At 43.5% G+C, this 25302-nt stretch overlaps 1 protein-coding gene across 2 annotated transcripts in view; it reads right to left on the bottom strand.

The window, feature by feature from the left end:
• The window catches only part of TLN2 (talin 2), a 450475-nt gene extending 448976 nt beyond the window's left edge, over positions 1 to 1499 (bottom strand). For both annotated transcript variants that reach the window (XM_082647306.1, XM_082647308.1), the window contains exon 1: positions 1379 to 1499. The gene's annotated coding sequence lies outside the window, so the exon portion shown is untranslated. The remainder of the gene's footprint in view (positions 1 to 1378) is intronic.
• Between the last annotated feature and the right edge of the window lie 23803 nt (positions 1500 to 25302).

Raw genomic sequence — 25302 nt, 5'->3', positions numbered from 1 at the left:
CCAGGGAGGCGAGAGGAGGCTCGGACTGGTGTTCCGCCCCGGAACCCCCGCAAGCCAGGCCGTCGGCCCCGACGCGAAAACCGGGCGCCTCCTCTCCGCGGGGAGTGAGATCCCGCGTTCTGCGGAGCGCCCAGGCGGATCCCGGTGCCGGCAAAACGCTCCGCACCGGTGCCCGGCCGGGGGACGCGGCCAAGCGCACGGCTCCCGCGGAGCGTCCAGGCAGCCGCGGCGGCAGAAGAGGGGCGTGTTTCTTGCGCCTCGGGGCCCGACCGCTGCGTCTCGGCTGGACCGGGGAAGGAGGCGAGCCGAGCGTGCAGTCCCAGACGGCGGCTCTCGGCCCTCAACCCCGGCGGGCCGGCCTGGCGACGCGCTGCAGCCCGCGCGCCCTTGCGGGGACAGGCGCGGTGCGCGCCCTGCGGGGCCGCCTCAGTGCCGGCCTGGGCGCGCAAACTTTCCGAGAGAAAACCGCTCCAGCCTCTCCAGCGGGGGCGCCGCGCTGTCCCCCGGGCCCACCAACTGTTCGCCCCCTCCCCTCCGTAGCCAAGACCCACTGAAAATATGGCGCCCTCGAACGTCGCTCCTCGGTCCCCTCAGGGAATCCCGAAATGCCCGTCTCCAGGACCCCCGGCTCCCGGTGGGCGCGAAATTTCAGCTCCTGGGGCCGAGAAAGGAGAGGGCGCCCCTGGTCCAGCGCGAGGCCAGCGGCACTGAATCCCAATCCTCCCCTAGCTCTAGGTCCCTCAGCGGCCAGCAGTTTGCTAGTGGCGAGATTGCCAAGTAAAGGGGAATCGTGGAATCTGCAGGTCTGAGAGTCCGGGACTGGCAAAGGAGCTCCGCACCGGCCGGCTGTCTTTGCCTGGAGCCCGGCCGGAGACTTGTTTGCAAAGTGGCGCTGGAGTCGGGGCGACCAGTGCTGGAATGAAGCCGCTCCGCCTGCGCCAACTCTCCTGGCGCGGGGACCCGGCCGGGGCCGAGGGGACACTCCATGCAGGCGGGGCCGCTTTTCAAAGCCCAGTTACCGGAAACCCAGCGGGAGCCCCGCAGGGGACCGGCTGCCCACGGCTAGGAATCCGCTCTCGGGCGCCGGCTGCGAGGCTGTTTGCAAACCGCGGCGCCCGGGTCCAGTGCAGTGAAACATACAATGTGCGATAGACAGGTGCATTAATTTAATTTTATTTTTATTTTCTGCAAATAGCCCTCCTAGAACATCAAATCTGGGAGCTTTGCGGGGTTTTTTGCATCACTCAAGAGATGCAAAAGGAAGGGGAAAACCACCCACATTTTCCTTCTGTAGAGGGGAGGGAAAAGACACGAGAAATTCATGCAACGTGCATGCAGCTGGAGGAAGAGGAAAACCCGAGTGAGTCGTGAGCCTTACCGGCGGATGCATTTACTGTCTCACTGCAGAGCGCCTGCACCGGAGTGCAGCCGGCGACCCCCCGCGCGCCCGGCGACCGCTCCGCTCCCTCAGCCGCCTCAGCCGCTGCCGCCGCCGCTGGCTCCAGGCGCGGAACAAGAGCCGAGGGCGAGCGCGAGCGCACGGCCCGGGCGCGCCGGGAGGGCAGGAAGCGCGTCATCACTCGGGGACGGCGCGGCTCCGGTTCGGCGGTGGTGCAGCGCGGCAGCCGGGCTGGGCCGGCACGAGCTCCCGCGGGCCCCTCCTGAGTCTCTAGCCTGCTGTCCGGTGGGGAGAGGGTCCGCGAGGCAAGGCGACGCGCCGGACGAGCTGTCGCAGAACTCGGGCTCTGCCATGCAAGGGGGGGAGAGGATGCACCGTCTTGGGGAATGGGGCCCCTAGGTCCGCAGAGCGCTTCTCCTGATCGCTGGCCCGCCGCTGGAGGAAGCGAGGTGCGGTTCCGACGGGAAGACCCTGGTGGGCTCTGGGGTTCTACTGCGACTCTGTCGGCGGGAACCCGAAGCGGGATTGTCCCTCTCTGTAAATGTCACACACGCCGACACCGAAACTCAGCTGGTCAGAGGTCATTTAGGGATTTAGAGAACGGCTTTAGGGATGAGGGGCATATTCTTTTAAGTTCATAAGAAGAAATTTCTTCTGCCTACTGTGCCCTTAAATAAAGTCAATTGTATACCTTACAGTTACACAGCCCTTAGGAAATGTAGGATGACCTGAAACCATTTGAAGTTTAGGAAGCGAGGAGACAAATCACAAAACACTGTGTATTATATGATCCCATTTTTAAAAACTACGATGTGTGGAGAGAGGCAGAAAAGACTGAACACATAAACACTAAGATGTTAACTAGGTCTCAGTGATTGGTGAAATTGTGGGTGATTTTTCTTTTTCTGCTTAGTTCTAGTTTCTGATTTTTCTGTAAGGAACACATTACTTTTGTAATTCAAAAAAAAAATTTTTAATAAAAGATCTTGCATTTTTTTTCCATCCCAATATAAAATGACCAGAATTAACCCCTTTTCCCAAGAAATAGGTAGCAAATCTCTTTAGTTACTCATAAATGAAACTACTGCAACTTTTTAGTGTTTCTCAGAGCATGAAACTGCTATCCTTATGAAATGAAGATGATGTAAATTGACACTATCTTGAAGAAGTCCATTGGGACATTGGATAAGCCTGGACACTCTATAAAAACAATAGCATGTTATTGTCCCAGTTGATGGACTTGATTTTATTGTAACCCCAGAGATCTTTATAACAGAGGATAGCTTTGTAACTTATTGCAGAGAATAAACTTTATAAATCAAAAAGCACGGGTAGAGAACCAATTAACAGGCAACTTGAGAAAGTTCTAAAAGTTGCAGGGCACTGACTGTTTCTAATTGCCCAGGAAAAATGGTTCTTTTTAAAGAACTTTTTAAACATTCCCCAGTCTAACAATGACTGGTAATGGCAAGGAGCCACCTCAGGGGATGGTAAAAAGTAAATGTTTATTGATTTCTGTAAGAGATTGGTAATAAGCTCATTAAATTAATGCCACCTAAATTGTCCCTTGGTTTACTGACCATATTTTTATAGTTCACATGACAGGTTTATGTAAGAAGCTCTTCAAGACAAACAGAAAAATTGATTGCAACTAAAGTCATTTTCCCCTTCCACTTAGTCCTCAGTTCATGGGGCCCAATGGCTTCGCATCAAGCATCTCAAAATTGAATTTTTCCCCAACTTGGATTTCAAGATTTTCCATCACTTAATTCACCATTCTCAAAGTATCCCATGCTCTTCCACTGCCTGCCAAAGAGAAGCCGTTTAATATTAGAAGGTAAACTCCATGAGAGCAAGGATCTTACCTGTATCTCTGTGCCTAAAAGAGGGCCTGGCACTTAGTAGGTGCACAATAAATACTTGTTTCATGAAAATAACACGTTTGTTCACTGTCTACTTGGCTAGTTCCTGAGATATTGGAAAAATCACCTCTCCTGCTAGACTGTCAGTGTAATCCTGGGAAACTAACATCTTGTAGAGGTATACATAGCATTGGTTTAGTCCAGTAATTTTACTCTTTTCAAAATAGCAGCTAAGTCTGAGACATTCAGAGCAGTGAGGTGCAGATGTCTGAATATCTATGCATTATGTATCCAGTTAGCACTATTTTGTGGTGTTCAGAGGTCAATCAAACCCTTTCCCCCAATGAGAACATCAGTCCTAGAATTCTTTGCTTTAGTCTGGGCTTCTAACCAACTGACTTTGAACACTTCACCTATTTTTATAGTGTCTCAGGTTCTCTAACCTCTCCTATGACCTCAAAGCCATTTACTATTTATTTAGAAAAACCAACCTTAACCATTCTAATGCCTAGCAGTATATTTTTCAATAGCTACCCCAACAGAAGTAAAACTGATTTTACTAGTAACCTACAGTAACTGCTCTGAAATTACGACTCCTTCTCTAGACCTTAAAAGATAGTTATTTTTGGGCTTCCCTGGTGGCGCAGTGGTTGGGAGTCCGCTTGCCGATGCAGGGGACACAGGTTCGTGCCCCGGTCCGGGAAGATCCCACATGCCGCGCAGCGGCTGGGCCCGTGAGCCATGGCTGCTGAGCCTGCGTGTCCAGAGCCTGTGCTCCACAACGGGAGAGGCCACAACAGTGAGAGGCCCACGTACCGCAAAAAAAAAAAAAAAAGTTATTTCTAAATTTAGAGTCAGCTATTAGTAATCTCTCTCTTTACTAGTTACAGTGATCATAATTCATTGTAGACCAGCAAAAAACCTGATCTAACAAGTTCGCATTTTTGGACTTTGTCTCCACCCAGCAGAGGAAAACATGGTGGCAGTTTATCTTGGAGTGTCTAGGGCCTGTGATAAAACTCATTCAGTTAAGCAGTTTACCAAGTCTTCGTATTGTCCCAGTTCCTGCCAAGCAGATCATTAGGAACTGAAAAAATATACATTTGTGTGACTAAAAAGTGCAGTAATGGGGGAAGTGAATCAAAGAGGTAGCTTCCAAGTCACTTACAAGTATATCTGGAACTAAAACTTATTTTTTCCACAAGCTGGAGCTATAAAGACCAAACCAGACTTGCTTGGTGCTAGAGAGCCAAATACTAAGAAATTGCTCTACTCACCCATTGCCCTATTAGCCTTAACCGCCTAACTTCCTGTTTGCACATGTATATACCACAGCAAACCCAACTGTGTCCAAGAGCAAAAAGAAATTGCACCAAATATTTTGTTCTACTTTTGTTTATAAGATATTTTGTGCTATATCTTCTGGGGCTTCCTTTATACAATACACCAACAGTTCATGATATTTTCCCCCCTTTCAAAATTGTCTTACCCACTCCCAGGAACAAGGTACATATGGGAACCATGTTTTCTGAAAACTGCCTGTTACTCAGAACTGAAAACCAGATATTCGGGCTTCTATTCTCATTTGACATTTTTAGGTTTACAGAAATCTCTCCATCTGCTTTCTAATTATAAGTTCTAGAAGAGAATACTACGTAATAATTATAGAGAGAATATTATCTGAGTTTCAGTACAGCATGTATGTAATTGATAAGTTACTTTTATTTTATTTGAAGGGCAGATATTTGACATTTTGTCAGAATTAATATGTTTTAGTTTTGTAGCTACCTCTAAGCATGGGGCCTTACCTTATTCCTGACATTCAGTATGAAGTGGTAGATGCAGATTTAAATGTCTTCTTTTAGAAGAGGAGATTACTCACATGGATTCAGGAAACAATTGTTATTACTGTACCCAACACAGGACATGCTTGAGATTAATTTTTCTTTTCCTATGGTATATAAAACACACCACTGAAGGTTCTTTAAATGTCTCTGAAAAACATGCTGTCTAGAAGAATTCCAATAATTATGATTTTAAATTGGATTTATCTTTAATCCAAATCACATGGTTAACATCAGCAGTATGTGAGGCAGGATCTTTCTCTTTTGGTTGCTTGATAACTGAGTTGAGAAGACTTATTTGGGGTTATTATACTTTGGTTAAAAACATTTTAAAGTATTTTTATTGTGGATTATCAAAAGTCTTTTACTATTAAATATCTAACTTTTAAGTCTCCCTGGTCATTTGGGATTTTTTAATGCCATATATATATATATATATATATATATAAACATATTTTCATGAAATGTTCTCTAATACCAAGGTATTGTAGAAAGACTTTTTTTTTTTCGCGTTACGCGGGCCCCTCACTGCTGTGGCCCCTCCCGTTGCGGAGCGCAGGCTCCAGACGCGCAGGCCCAGCGGCCACGGCTCACGGGCCCAGCCGCTTCGCGGCATATGGGATCTTCCCGGACCGGGGCACGAACCCGCGTCCCCTGCATCGGCAGGCGGACTCTCAACCACTGCGCCACCAGGGAAGCCCTGTAGAAAGACTTTTAAACTAAAAAAAAAAAAAATTTTTTTTAATCTGTGATCATACTTAATTTCCCCTCTATCACTAAAATACCTTGAATAAGAATGGCTTCTTTGACTCTGGAGATGTATTTACTTATACGTGCCACAAAATTCTTTTAAAACATTTTGTTTAGGCATCAGACCAACTTTAATTTTAAAATAATATGTTTATTGTCATGTAGGAAATACCATTCTAAATCAACCTCAAATGGAATAGATTTGTTCCAAACAAATAAGATGATTAAATTATGCCTAAGTCATTAATTGTTTTTATTACATAATTGAAAGTGATGAACTGAAATATAGTTAATGTAGGTAGAAATTACTTAGATATTTTTAATGTAACTTCAGAGAGGTAAGTGATGGCTTTGTGTCTACATCAAAGACAAAATAAATATATCCAGCACAATTGTTACTTGCCTATTTCTTTAAACCAATTTAACAAATATTTATTGGGTTAGTGCCAGGACTCATTATGAACAAAACACTCTCCCTCCCAGCTGTGCAGAATCCAACAGAACAAAATACAACCCTTGCCTTTCAGGAAGGTTGGAAAGATTAGAGAGTACACACCAGATATTCAAATTGATCCTGTTGATAAGAGGTCTTTAAAGGTCTCTTTTAATCAGTCACTTCCCTCAGAGTTACAGGATCCTAAGGTTTAGAATGCACCCCCAAAACACGTTTTTTCCTAACAAGACCAGTCCTAGGCACAAAGGATTAGCTGCGGTCCTTGTAGCCCTATGTTCTGTTGCCCAGAGCAGCTCAAAGCAGATGTCTTAGGATGTGAGCCTGGCCTCATTTAGTGTTCATCTGAACCTTTAAGATCAACTAAAATGCAGGAGTTCTGATGAACTGATCCATACATCATTTGCCTCACCATGTTTAATATACTTTTACTTCCTACCAGATCCATCTCCTAGAGCGTTGTCAGGTTAAGAAGCTTTCATTGTTCTCACTTTGCCTCAAAAGGTGATTCCACTGAGATTTATCTGGCTTTTAGCATTATCATATTATTCTATCTTTATTTTGATAAACTCAGAATTTTCAGCATTAGAACCACCTTTGCAAAGACTGTAAAGTTGGCATAATACAGAGTCATATACAGGGTTAGTGAGTTGGAAGGGAGCTGGAAAGAGAAGGAAAAAGAAGGAAATATCCATTCAGACGATTTGTAATGCATCAGCTCTTAACATTATTCTTTAAATATTTCCCCAGTTCAATAAGAATAATATTAAAACAAAAACCTCCAGCATCAACTCAATTAGCTTAATTTTTTCTACCCAAAGGTGAAATAGAAATAAGGGGATAACATTTCATCTTCCCTAATATCAGAAAGATTATGTGCAAAAACATCATTTTGGTCTCCTATGAAATTAAGTGGTTTTAATCTTTTTTTAACTGTATTAATATATGGCTCAGAACCACAAGGCCACTATGGAAATATAGGGCTCTTTACAATAATCAGTGGGATGAAATGGTATTTTAATGTCATTTACCTCTCTAAATCCACTCCATGCCATTCTAACTTTTATTAACAATCCTTATTGCTACAGTAGTTAAGCACAGAGTACCCAACATAGAAACTTTCTGCATTCACTGAGCTTCAAACATACTGATGCATCTCCTTCTTCATTATCCATATCACTTGCCACAGCTACATAGAAATCTTAACTAACCACAAAGACAGTCAAAATTAGATAATGGTTATTCTGAGGTTCCTTCTTTTATGCTTAAAATTAAAAATAAAGTATTAATGAAATTTTGTTAAACCCTATCATTTTGATAATGACAAGTGTCTGACTCATCTTTTTGTCTCCTAAGACCCAGCGCCCATAGCAGCAGCCCCTGAATATATGTTTATTAATAAATTTCTCTACTGTTATTTAGATAAATTAACTCTTTCAGCTGAATGTGGCCCAAAGATGCCCAGTTTACAACCAATAAATGACTAGGGCATTGGGAGGAATAAAACTAACCTCATGAGGGCCAAGTCTGTAAAAACTAATTTATCTCCTTTTGTAACGTCTGCATCCTCTCTTCAAGAAATTATTTGAATAGTCTTCCTTCCATCCCTGTCTCCCAGTCACCTAGTTCTTCTCTTCAGAGGCAATCATTTTTACCAGTTTCTTGGGTATCCTTTCAGGATATACAAGCATAAACGTATGTTCACTTTTTTTCCACAAATGGTAGTATGCTATTCTGCTACTTGCTTTCTTTGTTATTCTTTGTAGGTAGAGTTTTTTTTTCTTATTTTAATACAGTATTATGAAAATCTTAAAACATGTAGCAAAAGCAGAGAGCATTGCATAACGAACCCCATGTACTTCAACACCCAATTTTAACCATCTCAAGATATTACCACTTGCTTTGTCTATCTTTTATTTGTATGTGTGTATTTTACAGGAAATCTCAGACATCGTGTCATTTCATCGCTACTCCCTAAATACACACTACTCTCTAAATCATATGGACATTTTCTTATGTAAGTACAATGTCATTATCCCACATAGTAAAATTAATTCCTTAGTATCATCTAGTGCCCAGTCTATACTCAGGTTTCCTTAATTGTCTTTAAAATGACAAACAGGGTCTTCTCTGGCGGTCCAGTGGTTAAGACTGCGTCTCCATTGCAGGGGGTGCGGGTTCGATACCTGGTCTGGGAGCTAAGATCCCACATGCCTCACAGCCACAAAAAAAAAAAAAAAAAATTAGGTTTGTTTTCTGTATTTTTTAAGCCTCTTTTCATCTTGACATCTAGAGTAGTCCATCCTTATTTTTCTGATAAGTTGATTTGAAGACAACTTCTCACTGTCCTGGAGAATGTTCCACGCTCTGGATCTACCTGTTACTCCTTTGTGGTGTTGTTTATCTTGGTCCTCTAACCCCCTATTTCTTGTAAACTGGAAGTTGTTTCCATCAGCTTAATTAGGTTCCGGTTTAAATTTGGGGCAAGAAGACTTCATAGTTGGTACTACATGTCTCATACTGCATTACACAAGGGGGCACATAATGTCAAGCTGTCCACATTTCAGTGAAGCTGAGATTGACCAGTGGATTCAGGACATGCCATTCTGATCCCAATGTTGTAACATTCCCACAAGCCTTTTATCAAGGATTTCACCATTAATGACTATTGCCTGAATTGATGATTCATTAAGGGCTGCAAAATGGGAGTATTCTAGTTCTAGCAGTTTTGTGTGGTGAAAAGTACCTTCTTTACCGGAAAAGATTCACAGGATGTTAGAATTCATTGTGAATTGGAAAATTTACAACCAAGTTCATGGAAATACATGATCATAAGAATTAGCACTAAGAAATTTCCAAATCCCTCTAAATTCCATTCAAATGAAAATTAAAAACCTGTAGCTTCAAAATCTTTGTTTTTAAGGTTTAAAAAGTCTAGGTCCACTTAGGAGGAACTGGTCTTGTCACTTGGGCCGAGGACGGGGGAGTGTTCCACAGTTATATAACATTATAAATATAATCTACTGGGAATGTCTCCCATATGCGTTAGAGAGCTCATGATATCTATAGAAAGAATATCCTCACCCAATCTGAAATTAATTATAGAATTATTCCCTTTATAGAATGTTAGAAAGATGGAAACAATCCTCTCTGGGGAGGAAATCTCCAGGGAGATGAATATTTCCAGAACTGCAGACAAGGCCAAGCAGAGAACTACTGTGTGGCTTCGTGAGGCCAGAGAGAAGGAGGATTTCCAAGCATTGGGCATTTCTTTAAAACGAGGGTTGTCTCTCATCCCAACCTAGACTCAATAGGCTTGTCATTCAAATGCCTAGGCCCTGCTCCAAAAGATCCAGATTTACTAAGTTTCTTCCTTTAAAAACTTCCCAGGTGAAAATGATGCAGTGGGTCCAGAGACCACATTCGGGGAAAACCCCACAATGAGTACCAAGGGTTGTGGGTCTCACACCCGTGCCCACTGAACATTGCCTAGTAGACCGGATGCACTGTAACACTATTTGACTCTGAAGTGTTTCCTTCAGAATTATAGTTCATTACACTACACTGTGAAGATGCATGCATTTCTCTATAACCTTTGTGCAAGTTAAAGAGAGCCCCCTTAGCAATGCTCATCAGTGAACCCTGCAGCAGTGGCTGATCCAGGCCAAACAGGGCTCTGCTTGCCATTGAGTTGAGTGTGTGCTGCAATGACTGCTTTTACTCCGCGTGCCCCCCTTTCTGCCAGTCTTTTTGTGCTGGAGAAGTTTTGACCCCCAATGTCTGATAAAATGTGTCAGTGGTAGTGCAAGACCCATCATGGAGGAGCAAAGGCAGAGCCAATGTGGGAGTGAGAACTTAAGCTGTCGAGGGGCTCAAGGCCCTCCTGGTAAGTGGCCGAGGAAATAAGAGCAGTGGACAATTACAGATTGGTGAAGAGACATTTTCTGGAAGGAGAAAGGTATTGAGGCGTGTAGCAACAGCGTGGATGGGCCAGCAAGAAACTAGGAAGGCAGGCTTGAGGCTTCAGAGGAGGTTGGAAGAGAAGTGAGGAGAGCCCACCAGTGCATGAGGCTGGGGACTTCCATCTCCAGGGGACTCTGCGATACATTCATCACTGAGTTAGTGAGACAACCTCACCCCAGCCCCCCCACCATTTCCCCACAAAACAGCTTACTTCTGTACTGAGCTTTGGGCTGGATAATGAACCATTTAAGAAGGAAAACCTCCAAAGTGTCAAAGATGGGGCCTTCCCTGATGGTGCAGTGGGTAACACTCTGAGCTCCCAATACAGGGGGCCTGGGTTCGATCCCTGGTGGGGGAACTAGATCCCACATGCATGCCTCAACTAAAGATCACGTGTGCCACAACTAAGACCTGGCACAGCCAAAATAAACAACTAAATATTTTGTAAAAAAAAAAAAAGAAGCCTCAAAGATGTGAGTGTGCCCATGCCTGCTACTTTCAGGCTCTCTGTAGAGACACTGAAGGGGCTTGGAAGAGCGGTTTCCCCTAGAATGGGATAGGGTAACTGAACAAAGCCATGGAGGAGGGCTGGAGAGAAACTGTGCAGGATGGAATACTTTTGTTTGTTTCTAGAGTGTATTGAGGAGCTCGGGTTCTAGGGAAGCGAGCTAAGACTAGAAGAACCACTGGAATGACTCGATCGCAAAGAACTGGGAGAGGGTCCCAGGTCAGAAGAGTCAAGGGGCAAAGGAGAGGTTGGAGTAAGAGATGCAGAGGCCTGGGATCAGAAAGAAGCTAAGCTCTGGCCTACTCGAGTGATCTGAATAGGACGTGATATGGAACGGATGGGATGCCTGGGTTCCCTCGAAATATGTATGCTTCAAGAGACAAAGGACAGAAAAACAGGGAGAGAGATGTTTTAATTCATGAAAACACATCATCATTAAGAACTTCCTAGCAAACAGTGCTGTATCGCTCAATTAGGTGTACTTGTAGTATCTAGTGCTATGACAGGTGCATGGAAATCTCTCAGTAATTTTTTGAATGAATAAGCAAATAATGGGTGGGACTCAATCCAAATGATGTTTTACGTCAAACAAAATAAATGGACTCTTTGTAGCACAGACAACTCTAGCGCCATCCCACCACCGATGTTGCCACTGTGGTTTTCAGCATAGCACTCTACTTGACTCATATTCACCTCTCTGTCTTATCCACCAGATCAAGCTTCCTGATGGCTTGGTTCCTGAGGGATAATGTTTTACTCATCTTCAAGCCCTCAGTTCTTATAAGGGTACTTAGGACAAAGTAAGGGCTGAGCAAACATCTGTTGAAGGAGTGACTGGAGGAATGAACAGCTAGTAACTTACCAAAGGACTCAGATCTTTAATATTGACTCCGTTCAGTGTCATCTAAGCTGCCCTTTCTGTTAGCCCCTACAATGCACCCTACATGTTTGTAAAAGTAACTTACATGGAGGGGGAAAAAAATGAGCTGGAAGGTTCTGGAAGAAAAGGAGACCCTTAGCAGGCCATGCTGTCATTTGGAAGACAGCAAGCACTACTACAGACTACAGTTATGGTTTACCAAATAACCCTGACAGAGGCTGGATATCACCAGTGTGGTCTGGTGTTGACTCTGTTTTCCTACCCATATGTTCTTTGGTGTTTTTCGGGAAAAGACTCAAAAACCATTTCTCAGGTTTGCAAAATGAGCATGGCTGGGGCTGGCCATTCCTTCTGAAGAGATGGTGGCCTCCCACATGGCCACAAACAGACTGACAAGTGATGAAATGTGAAATTACTTGTAAGCCGAGGGCCATCATTTCTAGTCCCATTTCTTGACTGACAGTTGTTTAGATTAAGGCCAAAGATGTTTGTTTGACTTTAATTCTTCTGCAGGTGATGACCTATTTCAGGGGTTCTGTTTTCTGCCTTACCTGGATCTAGTCACAGTTACACAAGATCAGTCCTGTCAAAAGTAACCACTTCCAAAGTGGGGGAGATTTACTGAGGAGGAGAATGAGAATTGAAATGGGAATCAGGAAAGCTAGGTGGCTCCATGGTAGATGTGTAAGCTTGGACATGTCCCTCCACTTTTCACATCAGAGAAAATTCTTTGTAAATTGAGCTGGTTGAGTCCAATAATCCATAATCCCTCTTCTAGCTTTCTGTCATTTCTCCGCACGTCTATAAAACACATAATCAGTGCCATTCACTTGACACTTATAATCTATTGCCTCGTCCTGCGGTTAATGCACATGTCTTGTTCCCTCAATGAGAGCATAAGCTCCTTAATGGCGGAGATGCACCTTTTACTTTGTGGTGGTTGCTGTGGTGCATCCACTGGGGCACTTCTTTCCCCAGTTGCTGGAAGTGTTGGTGGCTGATAGCTCTCATCTTAGTCCCTCTCCAACCCTCCCAGTATGAGGGAAGTGAGTGTGTGTGTGTGTGTGTGTGTGTGTGTGTAGGGAAGAGAAGATAGCCAGTAACCAACAACTGGATGGTTGATGTAGGGGGACCAGTAATAATGGCCAAGGCGGGACAACTCTGAAGAGCTGCCCCAGCAGCAGTGTATCCCTGCAGATCCCTGAGGTCTTTTTGTGACTGCAGTGCCGTCCAGCCTCTTCCTCCATCTAGCCTGCTTTCTTCACTCCCTCACAGGTGTGGTTCCTAAAAGCATTTCCCAGTCGACCTCCTGCATACAAATCCAAGTCTCAGAGTCTGCTTTCTGGGTGTTGTAACTATGTTCTTGGCTGCCTTCCCGTCTCCTCCCATGTACCCACCACACCCCCTGTGCAAGGTGGGCTAAAATGAACTGGAGTCCACAGGGGCCACAGCAGGACGGGAGAGAAGCCCATGCTGGGAAAAGCCCTGTTCTTTGTCTCCACAAATACTGAAACTGACAATGTGTCTCCCAGGGTCCAAATCTCCACAAGCAAAGCCAAGAACAGACGAAAGGCTCTCCGCAGGTAAGGCACCAGGAGTGATTTGTTTCTGCTCATCTCTTTTCTCGTGTATGTCTAATTCCTGGCAACAGCTAGAGTGGAGTAACTGGGTCCTACATAACTTGACTAAGACCAACCGAATATTTAAAAGTTGGCCGGGCTCCTTGTGCTTCTAAAGCCAGAGAAAAAACCTTGGTTTTCAAACTGCTTCCTCTTCCAAATGAAAACCAGGAGGAAACTGATCACACAGGGATGGTCTGGCATCCATCAGTATAGATGGTGTCAAGGTGTTTAGCAAAGCTTGCTGTTCCCTCCCAAAATAAAAGAGAAAATTGCTTTAGGCAACCCCTTGGCTCCCCACATATTCTAATACGTTTACTTTGTTGCTCCTATGAGCACATTGTGTCATTTTTTAACTAGGTTAATTCAGAATCTACACACACAGACACACGCACAAATCTTAACTTGTGGAATCAACCGACTGCATTATATCATCTTGTGTTCACATAAACCTTTCAAACGAATACTCGCTTTTAATATGCAATATCATTTCCTTTCTGCTGTATGCTTTCCTTGGAGAGCCAGGAGTATCTGTGCCTGAGTTTTTACCCTTGCTTTTTTGGTTTGAATCTCAGACATTTGATATGATTTATAGAAGCACAATCCTTTGAAATGATAAGACAATGAACTGCAGATTTGGGGCATATTTAAATAATTCAAACATTGTCTGAGACGTTGCGGCTCCAAGAGGAAAGAAGAACAGTCGACACCAGAAAATTTCCTGCTGGAATTCTGCCAAGGAATAGCTGGCCGTCCTGGGGAGGTCCGTCATTATGGGACTTTGCTGTTTGTAAATTTAATAAACAGCTCACATCTGCTTATAATATTATGGAAGTCTATGCTAGCAGTACTTCTTCCATAAAGCACATGGTTTGTTTTAGAAATTGATCGATGCTTTCTGTTTGTGGGATTTGTCAGGGCGTACTGGGGAAACGCAACACCTGTATTTACACGTGAGAGTCTAGGCCACCGCATCCGTGTCCTGCTTGTGTCTAAATCACAGCGTGACACAGCTGGAACTTTGGGAATCATCTAGTCCTTCCCCAGCACGTACGACCAAGGCCTAGAAGAGGGGGAGGGACTCGAGGGCAGTTCACCCGGAGTTAGTGACAGTCAGGGCTCAGAGGGGCTCAGAGCCCTCCCTCCCTCCCTTGCTCTCTCATTTCCTTCCTCTACCTCCTTCCCTCCTTCTTTCCTTCTTTCTTGCTTCTTTTTCATGGGCTCGGCTTACTTACCCTCCTCATTTGGGGCACGTTCGAAGCATCCTTGGTCTGGGCGTGGTCCCCCTCACATCTGATCCCCATGCACTGCTTCCTCCTTCCCATACAGGCAACCCCTCTGATGTGTTTCATGTGCATCGTTTTCATTTTTATGAATCTTGAAAAATGTCTATTCCTCCTCCCCGCTAGACACTGTGCTTTGAGATCCTACCATGTCGTTCCATGTGTGTGTTATGTGTATGCATTACGTGTGAGAACTCAGTGTGCTGCAGAGTCCTCCAGGGCCACAGATTTTCCTGCTCTGTCACCCTGCCTCCCTGTCACTTTGTCCCACCGTGGTTCTATGACAGCAAGTCTCGGCTCACTTGCTCTCTCTCAAGCAAAAAACACACACCCCTCCCTTTTATAAAACTTATAAGTCAGAACAAGTCCAAGGAATATAAACGATTTAGCAGTGGCTTCAGTAACCTTTCACCTCTAGATAAATTACTGGTATGATTTAATACAATACAGATGGAAAGTATTCAAAAGCTGTTTTTATGCGATCAAAATGGGCAGAGTGCTTTTAAAATGTTTTCCCAGCACTAACTTCAGTTCTCAAGAGAAAAATATCTTCATTGTTAAAAAAAAGAAAAGAAAAGAACGTTGGCAGGAGGATGGGGGGAATGGGACCATTTCTCTGAAGGGCAATTCTGCAATATGTATCCAAAGCCTTTGATCTACTAATTGCACCTCTAGGAATTTATCATAAGGCAATAATAAGGAGTGGGTGCGAAGATTCATCAAAGAATATTCGCTGCAGCATTACTTATAATTGTGAAAAAACTGGAAACAATCTCAATGTGCCACAGTAAACGATAACTTATTCTACTGATTAATATAGTCTACTAATGAATTCATTCAACACATATTTATTGAGTTAATGCTGTGTGCCAGGCACGGTACTAAAGGCTGGGGATATAAGGATGATCAAAATAGACAGGGTTCTGGGCTTCCCTGGTGGCACAGTGGTTGAGAGTCCCGCCTGCCCCAGTTCGTGCCCCAGTCTGGGAAGATCCCACATGACACGGAGCGGCTGGGCCCGTGAGCCATGGCCGCTGAGCCTGTGCGTCCGGAGCCTGTGCTCCGCAACGGGAGAGGCCACAACAGTGAGAGGCCCGCGTACTGCAAAAAAATAAAATAAAAATAAAAAAATAGGGTTCCATCCTGGAAAACACTGAGCCATTAGACCTGATGCACTGGTAAAACTCAGATAGAATAAATGATAAGAGCAGGTTACAAGAAAAAACATTATTACAATGTGCAAAGTTTCATTTTTAGATTTATAATCTCAGAAGACTATTCAAAAAAGAGCAAAGGTATTCCCATAAGTTAAGTACAAAATAACAGATGTGATTTTTTTAAAAAAAAAATAATTACTCAAGGCAGCACCCTGTCAGCAGAGCGGCCAGATGCACCCTTGTAGGCAGTGATGACACCCAGAGGCTGTTGTCCTTGGGGCAGGTTAGCACTGACCCCATCATTATGAGCCAACTAAGCCTTGGTCCACTGAGCTGGGAGCTGGGAGGTCTGAGTTCCACTAGGACATCGTGAGGGCAAAGACAATCTTCGGTCTGTTTGTGACTCCATTTCCTACCTATAAAATGAAGGTGCTGGACTTGGGGGTCCCCTCTAGTCCCCTTCAGTCCTAAAGTTCTTCCTTTTCTCATGATCCTATTCCGCATACTGTCATTTTCCTATTTTCTTTTCCCCATATTGTGACATGTTTGTGTTTTTTTAACTCTCTGAGTGACTGAATTGGGTCACTGCTCCATAAATCCAATTGTCAGTATGTCACCTGTGGAAATGACGGGAAATACGTTTTGCCCATGCTGAGAGCAGCAAAGCTGGGCTGTACCCGCATGTCCTTAGGGTTTTCTTCTCCAAATTGCGTGTGTCACTAATAAACAGTAAAACTGATTCTGCCAATCACACACTGAACAGTCGAGATTTTTAATTTATATCCCACATACTCTTCTTATTAAAAATGTTTACTTATAAAGTTAATTTTCTTCTAAAACTAGATTAACAATTTTCTTCTTATTTTAGAATTTGCAAGTCGAACGCTCTTTCACAGTAACAGCATAGTATTTCATCAAAACCTATGGAAACATTTATCATCTTCCTTTATAATACAATTATTTTAAAACACACTCTCCAGTGGCCACTGTGCAATGATTAGACTTTGAACTGTTAAAACTCAAATGTAGTTGCATTTTAGGAGATGGACGGTATGTAGGAGGGTTTGGAGCAATTGACATATCTGCTCGAAATGTCTGATGGGCACTTGTCAGGGTGATATTTCACACTCTCCTTTGCTGTCCAACCTTTGCCTAGTATTTCTGGATATCTTTCCATTCATAATTTTAACCAGTACAATATTTTATTACACATATTATGTATATTAACTCATTTTTTCTTAAAGTGTAGTCTGCAGAACTTTGACAATCAAAACAACTCATTATGCTCATTAAAAACATAGATTCCTGGACTCAGGGGCTTCCCTGGTGGCGCAGTGGTTGAGAGTCCGCCTGCCGATGCAGGGGACACGGGTTCGTGCCCCGGTCCGGGAAGATCCCACATGCCGCGGAGCGGCTGGGCCCATGAGCCATGGCCGCTGAGCCTGCGCGTCTGGAGCCTGGGCTCCGCAATGGGAGAAGCAACAGTGAGAGGCCCGCGTACCGCAAAAAACAAACAAACAAACAAAAAAACAACAACATAGATTCCTGGACTCAATCCTAGACCTACTAAGTCAGAATCTCTGAGGCTGAGGCCTTGGGATCTGAATTTGAGAGTAGCCTCCTCCCTCCAAGTGACTCTTACGTGCACTGAAATTTGAGAACCCCTGAACTGTATTATTTTACAATTAAAATTAGCCACTCTCAAGTATTTTGTCTTCTTACTTATAATCCCATTTTCCTTTGGTCCAGTATATCATAATTCCCAAGACTTATCCTTGAAACGGTCTTCACAATTAACCTTTCCTCCTGGAAAATTGGCAATTAACTTCCTCTCTGAATGTGTTTGTGGCTGTAACTAGTTTTACCCAGGAAGATCCCAGGACAGGATCTCATTTCTGTCCACTGTTCCTATTTGGAATTGATTTTAAAGACACTAAGGTCCTTATGAAGACAAAGCTGACTATTCTGTTGTAGATTCTAGAATTAGAATGTAGTTTTTTTATGTCAAAAAGAAAGAAAATGACTCTGCTCTTCATTCCCATTCAAGTGCTTCTCCAGTATATCCCGGCAGCTCTAACTCCAAGTGGGGTGTGCCCCCAACCAACACCACCAGACTGCTTGAATCCTATTTATGGAAAGAAAGTAGAAGAGAGAAAAGACAGCAACAAGACCTCAAGCCAAAGAACAGATTTTAAAATTGTTCTTTTAAAAAACAAATACTTAATGTAAAATATCCTGGTCTTCCCTCTCTCACCCCAATCTCCCAACTCCCTACTCTGGGAATAAGTTCGGTGGTTAGAACCTAGCAGTTAATTTTCTGACCAAATCTGTGTCATTATGAGTCACATATTCAGGTGACTTTCTGTAATAGTTACCTGTAGTTAGGTAACAAGTCATCCCAGGTTTGGTGGGTTAAACTATAAATATTGATTACCTCACAGTTCCTGTAGGTCAGGCATCCAGGAGCAGCCGACCTGTGTGTCTGGCTCAAGGCCTCTCATGAGGTGGCAGCCAAGATGTCAGCCAGAGCCACAGGCGGACACCGGGCTTGACTGTGGCTGAGGATCTGCTTCCAAAGTGGTTCATTCCCATGCTTGGCAAGTTAGTCCTGGTTGTTGGCAGGAGGCTTCAGTTCTCCCATGTGGACCTCTCCATAGGACTGCGTGAGTGTCCTATGGCAGCTGGCTTCTCCCAGAGGGAGTGACTCCAGGAAGCAAGACAGAAGCCACCATGCCTTTTAGAACCTAACTTCCCTGGCGGTTCAGTGGTTAAGACTCCACGCTTCTACTGTAGGGGGCGCGGGCTCGATCCCTGGTAGGGGAACTAAGATCCCACCTGCCGTGTGGCGTGGCCAAAAAATTAAAAAAAAAAAAAAAAAAAAAAAGAACCTTACTTCTGAAGTCATGCTTCATCATTTCCGTACTCCCCTATTCCGTGTGGGAAGAGTATGAACACTAGAAATAAAAGAATGGGAAGGGAAAGTCTCCTTTGTTGCACGAGGTTAGTGCTGGGCCAGGAAACAAGTAAGAAGGGCCTATTTAGAGAGGCGTGAAGGGAACATCAGGGACATAGAGGCGCTTTGGAAGTTTTTCTCAGTTTCTGTTTCTCAATTTTTTGTTCCAAGGTGGCTCAGTGGTTTTTTTCTAACCTTTTACCAACAGCCACACTAGAATGCTATTGGGGTATTTAAAACAAGAGGAAAGTCAAGTCAAGAAAAGTTACCTCTTTTGTTCGCCCCTGTGGCAAAAGGCTTCTGGCAAAAGGGAAAATTAAAGTTTTTTATTTCTCCAGAGAAATATATTTCACATGTAAAAATGCAATAGTATATCCAATATACAAGTACCTGGGTTTGAATAAATAATCCAGGCTTGCCTGAATATTTTATTGTTCAAGATTGAGTAGTTGTGGGTTATTGGCTCTATGTCTTGGGCAAGGGTACTGACCCCCACGGGCTGCAGTTGACTCCCTCATACGCTGGCTGGCAGCTGTGTTCCACCAATGAGAGGAGCTAGTAGGAGAGTAGAGGGCAGGAAGAAAGAGAGACCAGGGCATTTCTCCCTCCTTCTCTTCTTGGGTGGCATCTCCTTTACGGTTCCACTTCCTGCTAAGCTGGTCCACCTTGTTCCAGTTTAACTCCAGTGATCCCAGCACCCGGGTCCTGGTTATACCTCCTCTTTCTGTTTTCCTCCATCCAAGGGGTGGTAGAGGCTTCCAGAAATTGGGAACCTCTTGGAGGCTTCACTGTCTTTTGTTTGGTTTCTCAACTCTCATCTTCTGAGCATTTCTATCACCTGTGTAACTAATTCCCTATATTTAAGCCCCTCTATTTGAATACCTAGAGTGGTTTCTCTTTTCCTGGTGAAATTCTGACTATTGCAACTAAACGCTTGGCAAAAGAGAGAGGGAGAGAATAAGAATCTAAACAGGTTGGGCAACTCCGCTAGCCATTCGTCTCAGCGAGCCAGTGCCCTCGAGTGAGGGTGAGTGGGAGACATGAGCCCTTCAGTCAGACTCCGGTCCTTAGCCGCCCCCATTGGGCTTAAAGTTGTAGAGGGTTTTGGTACATCCAGGCCTCTAAAGGCAAGCTAACTTATTTATATAGACCATTTATATAGCCCAAACCATGTGTTCCGTACTTTGTGGTTGGGAGATGTTAAGCAGATGTGATTTGTCCTTTCCTGATGACTATAGATCACCACCCTCCCTGCCCCCACTGCCATGCAAGATAAAGCTCTGCTGAGAATCACAGGACAACATAAGGATCAAATAAAATAGTGTGAGTGAAAGCTCATTATAAACTGTAAAGTTTAAAACAAATATAGGGCATTATTATTACTTATATTCCAAGGCCAGGGCTTCCAGGAAAAATGCAAGTTAACACCACCTTTTTATGGGACTTAAGAAATTATTTTGGAGATTGTTCCAGGGTCCTTCATTGTTTTAAAGAAATGTTCTACAGGGGAGACAAGGAGAGGGCATTTAACCTAAGTTAACAGTTTTGAGACAAAAAAACACAAAGGGACTTCCCTGGTGGCACAGTGGTTAAGAATCCGCTTGCCAATACAGGGCACATGGGTTCGATCCCTGGTCTGGGAAGATCCTACGTGCCGCGGAGCAACTGGGCCCATGTGCCACAGCTACTGAGCCTGTGCTCTAGAGCCCATGAGCCACAACTACTGCACCTGCGACCCACAACTACTGAAGCCCGTGCGCCTAGAGCCCGTGCTCCGCAACAAGAGAACCCCGCACACCACAGCAAAGAGTAGCCCCCGCTCACTGCAACTAGAGAAAGCCCACGTGCAGCAACGAAGACCAAATGCAGCCAAAAATAAATTTTAAGAAAAACCAACAATCAAAGAGTGATGTTCTTTTCTTTTCTATAAAATTCATTGGAATTTATAGAATCATTCAAAGGCCACATTACTCTTTGTCTTGGAGGTGAAATTGGTTTGGGGCTAAGTATGAAACTTTTGACTTTACCTTGCTAAATGCTCAATGCCAAATGAATGTTTTTTAGTATTTTCTTACATCTTCCTTCTCCAATTAACCCTAAACTTAAATTAGAAAAGGAAAAGAAGTTTAAATGCCATTTTCCTCTTTTCCAAGTCAGAAAGGTGATTTTTGACAACCCCAGGATTTCCACATTCCTGCACTAAATCATAAATTATACTAATGTGAACTAGACCCCTACAAATTTCTTCCTCTGAGAATATGGATCTTATGGGCACCTGTTTTGAACAAGTAAACATTTTTTCTTAAGTTTTTGTTCAAATCTTTAAATTGCTTTACTGGCTTCTCTTTTAGGACCAAAGACTGAACCTTCTTTTTGATTCTAAGAGGTAATGAAGCTAATGAAACATTCATCCAAGCTGGCCTGTCGGTGACTAATTTCCATTTTACAGACTAATAATAATGATGACAATAAGCCCCATAAGATTGCCGTGTTGGCTTTCTTAAATCAGAATTGAGAAGGAGTTGCTACCCAAACATCATAAAATTTCTTCCCAGGATGCTGCACGTGAAAAATTTGTCTCTGGTGACACATACCCGGCTGGACCCAGAGAGTGATGAAATACCCTTCTTCTTGCCTGATCTTTGTTTTGGCTGCTAACTCAGCAATAGATCTGAATTTCTGTGTAGGTTTTCAGCTTTTAGATTATTCCAAGCGTCTCCAAAAATGTAATAAAGAGCTTCAAATCAATTTCTTATATAGTCTGAAATGCAGTTTTTTCAATTGAGACAAGCATTGATGGATGTTGCTAGATTCCTGCCAGCATGTGGGGGGGTGGTGGGGAGGGCAGTAGGGTGGGGCTGGGGAAGGATGGAGAAGGATGGCGAGCGACAAGAGGGATTTGTTCTACGTTACACAGGGCTGAAGTCTTATAGTACCTGCCATGTAATCAGGCTAAGCACAAATAATCCCCATGAATAAATTTACAGCGAATTGACCTACATTTCACACTAGATAAAGCACACTTAAGCCATTAAATGAATTTCTCCCTCCGGTTCATTAGTTATCAGCATGCTCTGATCCTTTATCCATTTGTCATATAACTCAAGAAAGCTGAATATGGGAAAAAGAAACTAAATCATTGCATCCATCCCTTTGCCCGGGCAGGACATGTTCCCCATAGAGGAATTATTACAATGTTGGAGATTGACTGGTTCTCCTCTTGATCTTGGCTAAAAGTCCGAGAAGCTACCCTTGACGTATTGGCCTTATGGCACTCTGCTAAGCACTGCACACATTAGCCATGATGTGCGCATGCTCGCATTTACCCTGGAGTTCTAGTGCTAAGAGCTGAGATTCAGCATTTTGAGAGCCCTTGAGAATGGATCTAGTGACAATCCTGAGCATCAGAGTTGATGATTAAAGAGGTTGGCCTTAAAAACTTCTCACTTACAGGCCATGCAATTTGGATCCAAAAATGGAAAAGAATTGCAAAAATGGAAAAGAATAATGAAAAGACACCTGATAAATGTGGAAGGCTCCAAGTCATTTCCTTAGAAAACCTTTCTATTAAAAAAGAGATTAAAACGTAATATCTCACAGTGTAATAACATTAACTGAATGATGATTAAAAAAAATACTCTGCTGCTTTATTATTGTAAAAAAAAAAATTCTCACTTGACGCTCAAACGCCTTCTCTTTCCTCTCTGAAGCTACTCACTGAGTAAAGGTGATGTAGAGAGGAACAATGTAGGGCTGCCTCGGGTAATATTTACCACACCAAGCAGACCTATTTTTTTTCAATTGAAGTATAGCTGATTTACAATATTGTATTAGTTTCAGGTGTACAGCAAAGTGATTCAGTTATACATATATATATCCATATTCTTTTTTCGATTCTTTTCCATTATAGGTTATTACAAGATACTGAATATAGTTCCCTGTGCTATACAGTAAATCCTTGCTGTTTATCTAGTTTTTATATGGTAGTGTGCATCTGTTAACCCCATACTCCCTATTTATAACCCCCCGCTTCCTCTTCAGTAACCATAAATTTGCTTTCTATGTCTGTGAATCTGTTTATGTTTTGTAACTAAGTTCACTTGTACTATTTTTTAGATTCCACATATAAGTGATATCATATAATGTTTGTCTTTGTCTGACTGATTTCACTTAGTATGATAATCTCTAGGTCCATCCATGTTGCTACAAATGGCATTATTTCATTCTTTCTTATATGAGTAATTTCCCTATATATATATATATCTCACACCTTCTTTATCCATTCATCTGTTGATGGACACTTAGGTGGCTTCCATGTCTTGTCTATTGTAAATAGTGCCACTATGAACATTGGGGTGCATATTATCTTTTCGAATTAGAGCTTTTGCCCTTTCTGGATATATGCCCAGGAGTGGGATTGCTGGATCATATAGTAACTCTATTTTTAGTCTTCTAAGGAACCTCTGTACTGTTCTCCATAGAGGCTGCATCAATTTACATTCCCATTAACAGTGTAGGAGGGGTCCAAGTGGACATATCTTGTTTTAAGTGGCCTTATTTTATTTTATTATTTTTTTACATCTTTATCGGAGTATAATTGCTTTACAATGTTGTGTTAGTTTCTGCTGTACAACAAAGTGAATCAGCTATATATACATATATCCCCATATCCCCTCCCTCTTGAGCCTCCCTCCCACCCTCCCTATCCCACCTCTCTAGGTCAGCAAGTGGACCTATTTTTAAAGGGCATTATCCTTCTTGGTGAGGAACTCATGGTATTTCATGAAGTTGCTGGTCTGGCTTTGGAAAGTCTGAGAGACAAATCAACACGAACATTAGCAGCTGAGGGCACACATATATACATACAGTAATGCTCTAGGGTAGAAAGAGGAGCTCTGCAAAGAGAAAAACAGGAAACCAACATAAACAAGACTCATTATGTGTCATCAGTGGCTGCCCTCAGAGCTCATGGGATCTTAGTTGTCATTAGTTAGAGGTATAAACAATGGAAGGAAGGAGGTACACCGGGAAGACCAAATCTATGATATTTGTCCATAATTTTAGCTACTACTGTAAGAGGTACATAGGCAAAGTGGAGCATGTTCAGAAGTGACTAATACAAGAGATGCCATATAAAAATTTGATTCTATTTAAATAACATATGCTAAGACAAGTCCGGAGCTGGGGAATAGAGATACAGAGATGAATGACACGCTCCCTGCCCTGGAGAAGATCACAGCTACTAATGGCTGAAAAAACTGAAGATTGGTAGTTAGGTAAAAGGAAGACCCTAGGTGCTCAAATTCTTGAAAAGTCATCATCTAGAAGAGGAATTAGTCCTGTTCTCTGTGTTACTAAGGGTAGAATTAAATCCACTGGGTGGATGGGACTTCCTTGGCAGTCCAGTGGTTAGGATGCTTCCACTGCAGGGGGCACGGGTTCGATCCCTGGTTGGGGAACTTGGATCCTGCATGCCGCGCGGTACAGCTGGAAAAAAAAAACCAAAAAACAATGGGTGAAAGTTCATTTTAGCTCAGTATGACAATATCAGGTTGACATTTTTAACAGTGAGAGGTATCTAAAGGGATAATAGCCTGAAGAAATTGTGAGGTTCAAGTTCTTAAATGTTTTATTTTTATTTTTTTTATTTTTTGCGGTATGCGGGCCTCTCACTGTTGTGGCCTCTCCCGTTGCGGAGCACAGGCTCCGGACGCGCAGGCCCAGCGGCCATGGTTCACGGGCCCAGCCGCTCCATAGCATGTGAGATCTTCCCAGACCGGGGCACGAACCCGTGTCCCCTGCATCGGCAGGCGGACTCTTTTTTTTTGCGGTATGCGGGCCTCTCACTGTTGTGGCCTCTCCCGTTGCGGAGCACAGACTCCGGACGCGCAGGCTCAGCGGCCATGGCTCATGGGCCCGGCCGAGCCGCTGCATGTGAGATCTTCCCGGACCAGGACACGAACCCGTGTCCCCTGCGTCGGCAGGCAGACTCTTAACCACTGCGCCACCAGGGAAGCCCTTACGTGTTTTAGAATACGCCTGATGACCTGTTGGCAGGAATGTAGGGGTAGTGAAGGTTCTCATTCACTATTTACCCTACTATGAACCAGTACACCAGGTACCCTACTATGTCCCAAATTTTATGGCTATACTGGTGAACAAAACCAAAGATCCTTTTCTCAAGGAACTTGTGCCTAGTGGGAAGAGACAAATATGAATTGAATAATCACAAAAAAATACATGTAGAACTGTAACTGGGAAAAGTATTTGGATGGAAAGGCACATGGCATTACAAGAGCAGGTAAAAGAGTGCTTGGCCTTGTTGGGAAGGTCAGGGAAGACTTTGACAAGAAACTCGCAACTGAGCTGAGATCCAAAGGGTGAGTGGGTGTAGAGAAGGTCATTTCAGGAAGGAGAACAGATGGTGCAAGGTCCTATGGTGGAAAGAAACCACTCAGATGATGGAGTTTCTTGATGACCTTTAAGGTCCTTTTCTTTTTTAAAAATTTATTTATTTATTGAATGGGTAATATGTTTTGAAACTTTGAAAAAAAATTCAAAAGTAGGAAAGGCGGGTCTTCCCTACTGGTGCAGTGGTTAAGAATCCGCTTGCCAATGAAGCAGACATGGGTT

This window comes from Grampus griseus, assembly GCF_964374135.1.
Source record: "Grampus griseus genome assembly, chromosome: 2".
Lineage (NCBI taxonomy): Eukaryota > Metazoa > Chordata > Mammalia > Artiodactyla > Delphinidae > Grampus > Grampus griseus.
Note: the sequence above shows the minus strand (reverse complement) of the source record. Positions and strands in the feature narration are given on the sequence as shown.